Genomic DNA, 7,196 nt, shown 5'->3' with positions numbered 1-7,196 from the left:
ATTCCTGTTTCTTTGGTAAGAGAACTTTTCCCTTTCTGGCATGAAAAGTGAAATTCCAATGATCTGATTATGTTGCTCCAGGGAATGAGTGCAGCCATTCAGGAAAGGCTGTAGTTAATGTTGTCTTCCATTTGTTCAGTTTCAAAGTTTCTGTTGGAGCCAATATTCTGTCAGAGTAATCTCTGCAGTTTTGATTTTGGAATGTATGCTGGGTGCAAGCTGTATGACTTTTTGAGATGCTGCTTATTCAGGTTCCATTTGTACTGAGATGCGCAGGTGAAACCTTTTCCATCTTTATCAGGAGTGCACAAACCTCAAAGACAAGAGCTTTCATAGCTCAACTGCAGACTGATATGCCAAAGTATTTTCTGTAGGGCGGATGAAGAGTGAGATGGCTAAGATCTGCTGATGTGAGCTCAGGGTAGTGCAACTCAGATTGGGACATAAACATCCATTAGACCCATTCTTCCATCAGGCGTTGGAAGGCTTATGGTGTTTTAATTTTCCTTATTGTTCCCATCTCTGCTTTCCACTCTTCTAAGTAAAGAAGGGACTTTGAGCAGGAGAAAGCCTGGCTGAATCTATTTCAAGTAGCAAAATTGTTCATAAGTGTAATGACACCAAATGCTTTAAGCCCACCTACAGGTTGGCTTTTAGAAAAGGCTGAAGATGTTTAATAAACTATTTTTAGACATTGTCAAAGGTGTTGGAGCTGAATATTTATTCTTCAATGTGGCCAAAAGTTGTGGCTAATCAAGATGTGCTTTTAAGCTTCAAATAAAGGACAAAATTAGGCAAATATCAAGTCCTTGTTTTTCAGATGAGCCAACAGTTTCTCATGCAAAAGTATGTGTTAATTTTTGTGAAAAGGCAGATCAAGGGCTCTATTGCAAGTAGATGTATCTCTGTGTTGTTGCTGTGTTTAAGTAAAGACAGTTTAGAGCCATCAGGCAACATCTACTCAAGCAAGCAATAACAGCAACAAAAAATAAGTTTTTATTCCATATTACCTGAGTTATTAAAGAAGAAGGAACTGAACATGTTACCAGGAGTCTGAATTCTTCAGGACAGCATCGTACACAGTTTTGGGAGCTATTTTGCTGCCCAAGGAAGTAATTGCTGGCAAGCTCTGCTACCAGTGCCGTAATTTGTGAAGGTTGCAAGGTCTACCCCAAGCCTTCTCTCCAGGCTGAAGAACCCCATCTCTCTCAGCCTGTCTTCATAGGAGAGGTGCTCCAGTATCTGATCACGTTTGTGGCCTTTTTCTGGAGTCACTCTAGGAGTTAATTCCATGCCCTTGTGCTGTGGTCAAGGCACTGATCTGGGGTTTGCATGTCCAGGAGCTCATTAACCCTCTCCTTGTGCTGTTGTGTTTGTTTGGGTTAGTGGGGTGTTCTTAACATCAGGAACATGCTGCTCTGGAGGAGGATGTAGGGTTAAGCTTTAGCTGTATCTGTTGCTTTATGGCATGACTGCTTTGAAAAATAAATACTCTTCAATAATAACCCCTCTCAGTAGTTCTGTAATAGTATGTGAATAAACACTGTCAGGCTTACAATATAAGTTGAAGGTAAGAAGACAGCAGGAAGAGGAAATCAAAACACTCATGTACTGCTTGACAAGATAATTGCAGCCATTGATGATAAACAAGGAGAGTTTATTTCTCTTGAAATGCCATACTTTCAAATACCATTGCTCTGTCATTATGTGAGACCGATAAACATTTTCGTTTGCTATTTTCACTTCATGTGGAAAAATGTGGTTTGCTCTGTTAGTGTTTAACAAATATTATTCTAGTAAACTGAAGGGGGTGGCAAGAGCTTATGTGTAAAATTCCACCCTCCTTACTGTTTCCTTGCTGAATTCTAGAAGTCTTGGAGGACTTTGATGATCCTAGAGGTCTTTGCCAACCTTGAAGACCGTGATTGAAAGAAAACAAAACTGATGGGGATGTAAAGTGTGAGGGGGCTGATGTGCATAACCCAAACCCCAATCAGAGGCTTCCCACTGGCAGCCTCATGCTTGTGAGCTCCAGCACACAGGCTCCCCTGGAATGCCAAGGTGAATACTATGCAAAGGAGGTTGCTGGTCCCACCCTAGGGTGCTTCATGAAATCTGGCTAATAGAGGGGCCCAGTAACCACAGTGAGGACAGTGGTGGGGTTCATTAATTTTAGGATTGCTGTGTCTGTAGCTATAGCTTGGGTCTTCCTTGTGATTTATGTCATTCCTCCTTCCCCCCCCCCCCCGCCTTGAGATTTTGTGGGGGAATGCCTTGGTTTCATAACTGTAAACATTATTTGTATGTGGTGTCTTCCAGTAATTAGCTCCTCTGCCCTTCAGTGCACAGGTAGTGCTTATTAATTGCATTTAATGAGCATCTCTCACCTGCAGCAAATTGCCCTGCTCTGTTGCACACCTTAGCATGTAGCATAGCTTAGTATGATTTATTTATATAACATGCTTGAAGGCACCTAACAGCTGTAAGGACATGCAGGAATGCTGACCTTGACCTTGGGTGTTTATTGATTTTGGAGACAGCATGCAGTTTCTGGGGGAGGAATTTAAGTTGATTACACATAGCCTTAATGTTATCACACCAGAAAAAGAATTCATTTCAATGGGTGCAGCTCTGCTGTGTCTGAAGTGTGGTAGAACAACAGACAGATGGCAATTCTTCCTGAGGAATTTGCACAGCCAAGTCGTGGTGTCAGGTAGGAAGGGGAAACCTCAGGACTGATAGTCTCCAAATTTATGCAGCCTGCTGACTTCCACCTCATGAAGTGCTCCAAAAACACGTGGGATGTGAATTGTAGAGGATTATCACACTGCTCCAGTCTCTTGCCCTTCTGTCAGTGCATCTTCCTTGCATCTCTCCCCTTGTTTCACAGAGGTGTGTGCATGCTAAGTGGGAATGTGGCACTGGAGTGGGCGTCAAGAAAGATTTCCAGCAGCGTCAATGTCCATAACAGTGTCCTAGTTCCCCCTCATTCCAGTAAGGTATGCCATATGGGGTCCCACCTTTATGCATGGTTGATACAGCCTAGAATCATTTCTGTTGGAATACGAAAGACCTGAGCTGTGGTCTTGCTTTTTTGTCCAAGTGGCACCCACTGTCCATGAACTGAAAGTCACTGCTTGGGAATAATTCCATTTGGGGGTTAAATTAGTATTCACTGTCATGGCAGTAACTTTGAACACTACAACAGAACCCAGAAGAGAAAGTCAGCTGAGAAAATGAGTACAGTTTTTAGTGTGAACACAGAAAATGGCTTGAATTATTTACTGTAATGTTAATGAGTATATGCTGGAGATGGGGCCCTCTCTGCTGTGGTGCTTCCTGCTGCTTCTCAAATTCCTGTGTGTAAAATCTAGCGTAAGGTGTACATACTGAAGTCAAATTAAGCACAGATCCAAATGTGGGGTTTTGGACGAGGCAGGTTTGCAAGGGGAAGTTGTTAAAAAAAATTGACTTAAACCAACTTCTTATCAATCAAGTTGCACTTTATAATTTGCTTCACATTTCCCTGGGTGACACAGTCTTCCAGTCAGCTAAGTCAAGTTTTCATTTGTCTGTTTTCATCTCTTTCCTCACTTCCTTTCTAAGTAGTAGAAAACCTTTAAAAATGTGGATTTTTTCAGACACTCAAAGCCTTGAAGAAGGTCCCATGGCAACCTGATGCTCTATTGAAAAGCAGAATGACTCATCATTCATAGGCAAGAGTAATTTTATAAAAGTTTTTGGGTTTTTTTTTTAATTTCTAAAAGATCAAGAGGAAAGATCAAGATTGCTGAATCAGAGTCTTTTCTGCACATGGCCTCTCTTGAAGTGATGTTCCACAAATTCCCACCATATCCTGCCTGAAATCTTTTGTTGCTCCATGCAATAGTGAGCTTCCAGCACAAATTACAGGTTTGGTGCCTCAGTCCTGTTTAATACACCTCTGTCCAGCGCCACACAAAATATGCATGATAATTTGGCAGTGGGCAATGAGAGATTTATTACATGGTACATATTTCAAAATCACAGTTCATTTCTCTGCAGCGAGCAAGAAAGGCATTTTTGTCACTGGTTTGTTCTCAAATTGCACCACCCCTTTCCAAAGGGAGATTTTTCTTTGGAGCTACCCTGTTCTTCCTTAGGCTAGCTTGAAGTTTTCCTTTATTGGAATATTTCCTTTATTTTAGAGCTGCATATAAGAGCTAGCTTGATAGAGAAGAAACATTTTATTTCATTTCTCTGATCTTTCATTTCCCTTGATCACAAGTTGAGAGAGAAATGCTTTCCCTATATGGCACTTAAAGAGAAAATCAATTGTTTTCTGTGAAATTGCCAGTTGGTTTCTAACCTGCTACTTCACCTCCTCAGAACAAGGTGCCGTGAAATGTCCTTCGGCTTTTTGTCACACAATCTTGGATCCATGCAGCCGTGGCTGTGAGCCCAAAGGCTATCATCCTGCAGGCACAGCAAGCACCAGAGACAGAATGTTTCAAGCCTTGTTATTTGAAGCCGTTGGACCCTTTAATGGTGTGGCTGCTGAGGGCACTCACCCACTCCCATCATACACACACCAAGGAGGGAGTTTCAGGGAGGCTTTGTCTTCTCATGCTACTGAAAAGCCAAGGAGTGCTTTTGGAAGCACAGTTTGCTGACTGCCCTGCACAGTGGCCATTAAAACCATGAAATATTACCAGCTCTGAGTTAGCAGCTGAATAACCCAAGCACCACAGTGTACAAACTGTGTGTGTGTACGTGCCTGTCCTCCAGTGCTGGCTGTATGTTATTTCTGATCAGGAGTCTCAGTCACAGCCTTTCAAGCTTCACCTGTTTACAGTTCAGTGCAACTGACCCAGTTGGTGACACAGTCTGCACTCTTTGAAAAAACTCAAATGGAGTCCTGAAACTTAAGTGTAAACACATAACAAAAGTGTTGGTCTGCTCCCCTATTGTGCATCCCCCCAGTCAGATCTACCATGTTTACTGATGTCCAAAATACATGCTTTGATGTGAACACAAAGCTTGCTCTTGTCTGAAATGCAGACTGCATTGGAAATTCCAGGTGGTGTCATCTGAAGCCTGTGCTTTAACTGGTCATCTTCTATTAATCACTTAAATGAGCCTTATTGTGGATGATTAAAAGTAATTGCATGTTTTCAAACACAGAGAGATTTTGACAAAACAATTTCATAGTTATTAATCATCAGGTGGAAATAATTGCTGTTTCAAAAATGTGAATGTATCTCATCTGTTTAATTTACTTGTAAGAAACCTAATGGATTATTAGTGCCCAGTTCTTTACTTACAAAGTATTTTTCAAACCAGACTCTTACCTTTCCAAATGCTATTTATGTGTGTTTAAATTTAGTAAGTAGTGGCTTCAAGAGAGCACAAATTCTGTGATTTCAGTATACCACAAGATTCATCCCACAGACTGTGGATTTCAAATGAAACTTGACTCAGGACAAGTGTGTGTGAGGTCCTTAGAGAAGCAGGGACTGCTCTGAAAGGGCTTTGAAGGAAAAGAGAGGAAACACCTGACAGCTGAGGACTGTGCACATTGTTAGAGCTGTGCTGCACTGGGGACAACACTTAAAAACTGATGGAGAGAGAGGAATGATGGAATGATGAGGAAGCAAGGAGGAAGATGTGTGTAAGGAGTATGAGCAGCCCAGCACTGCAGGCACTGGGGGCATGGTGTGGAGAAGAGCAAATGAGGAAAGAGGCACTGAGGAATTTGCAGAGAAGCAGTTCTGACAGTTCTGACAGGAGAGACATGGCTTCGTGCTGCAGGTTGTTGGGAGAAAGGGAACAGGCTGCAAAACCAGGATGGATGTGGGTAGCAAACCTAGGAAGTGTTTGTAGCTGAGGACTGCATTGAAAGGATCCAACTTGGGCATCATCTGGGAGAGCAACCTGACAAAATGAGATAGATGAACTCTCAGGAGAACAAGGTTGGAGGGAGATGGGGAAGATAAAAATGCTCCACACGCTTGGTGAGCCTGCTTTAACCCAGCTGAAAAGATAAGCAACCCTCTTGAAATGAGAAATTCAGGCACATAATCTTCAGAAGAGGAATCCAGGCACTGAATTATTTCCTGAGGAAAGTGCCTGCCGATTACCGGCAGCTAGGCTTTCATTCCCTGATTGAGGGCAGGATTTAAATTTAAGCCCCATCCTCAGCTGGCTTAAGTAATCCCCTGCTTGCTGTGCCTGCTGCTGTGTAAGCTTGGTATCAAGAATATTTTGTAAGGGGCCAGCAGGATGTTCAGACCTCACATTTTGAAACGCAAGGGCAATCTATGCTGAGGAGTCCATCAACCTCTGCCTCTGTTCTCCTTTCATCTATCTCTGCCTCCCTGTGGCAGTGGTTGGCAGTCATTCAATAAGAAACTTAATTACTGCCAGTGACTTGTTGGGTGTGTCGTGGCCGGTGAACTTCTCAGTAAGAGGCTGAGAAACTGGGTGCAACATATTAGATTGGTGGAAGAAGAGAAAGTTTTGTGGAAGAAGTTGCACAGAGAAAAGACTTCATCCTGCATCTGGTATGTACCCAAAAGCAGCTACAGTGCCATATTGGAGGTTTACTTGGAATTTAACGTGTGCTTGACAGGCTCTGTGACTGATCACATCTGTGCCTTCCTGGCAGTTCTTATCCAGCACAGGTTGTGTTAAGATCTCCAGAAAGCTGTTGACAGACAAAATCCTAAAAGGTGATAATATCTCAAAAACAGCTCAGCTTTCTTCTCTCTTCTTTCTTCCTTTTTTTTTTTTTCTTCTCTTGTTTTAATTTTTTTTTCATTCATTTTCCTGTCTTTTCTTTTTTTTTTTTTTTTTCTTCAGTACCTCACTCAAACTGCCAGCCAGGTCAGTAATCTCTGATCAGCTGTTGTCAGGCACTGCAGGTTTGGTGTGACAGCAGTGATGCTTAGGCTTTGTTCTGCACATGGAATTCTAGCATTTTTTCTCCTGTGAGAAGCATAAGATGCTTGGCTACTTCATTGCAGAGCTGGAAGATAGATTTTATTTCACATTAATGTAACCTGCTTGTCCTCAGCTGCCTTTTTGCCACTCTACTTTGTCCAGTTTTACATTGTGTTTAAAATAGGAAACAGCAGGACAGGATCTGACCATTTTTGCAACTTGAGGGTCCAAGTATTCAAAAGCCAAACTTAAACTGATCAGCCTTGGAGGATTTT

This window comes from Zosterops lateralis (genome assembly GCF_965231275.1).
Source record: "Zosterops lateralis genome assembly, chromosome: 1".
Classification (NCBI taxonomy): Eukaryota; Metazoa; Chordata; class Aves; order Passeriformes; family Zosteropidae; genus Zosterops; species Zosterops lateralis.
The sequence above is the reverse complement of the archived record's forward strand: the minus strand, read 5'-3'. Positions refer to the sequence as shown.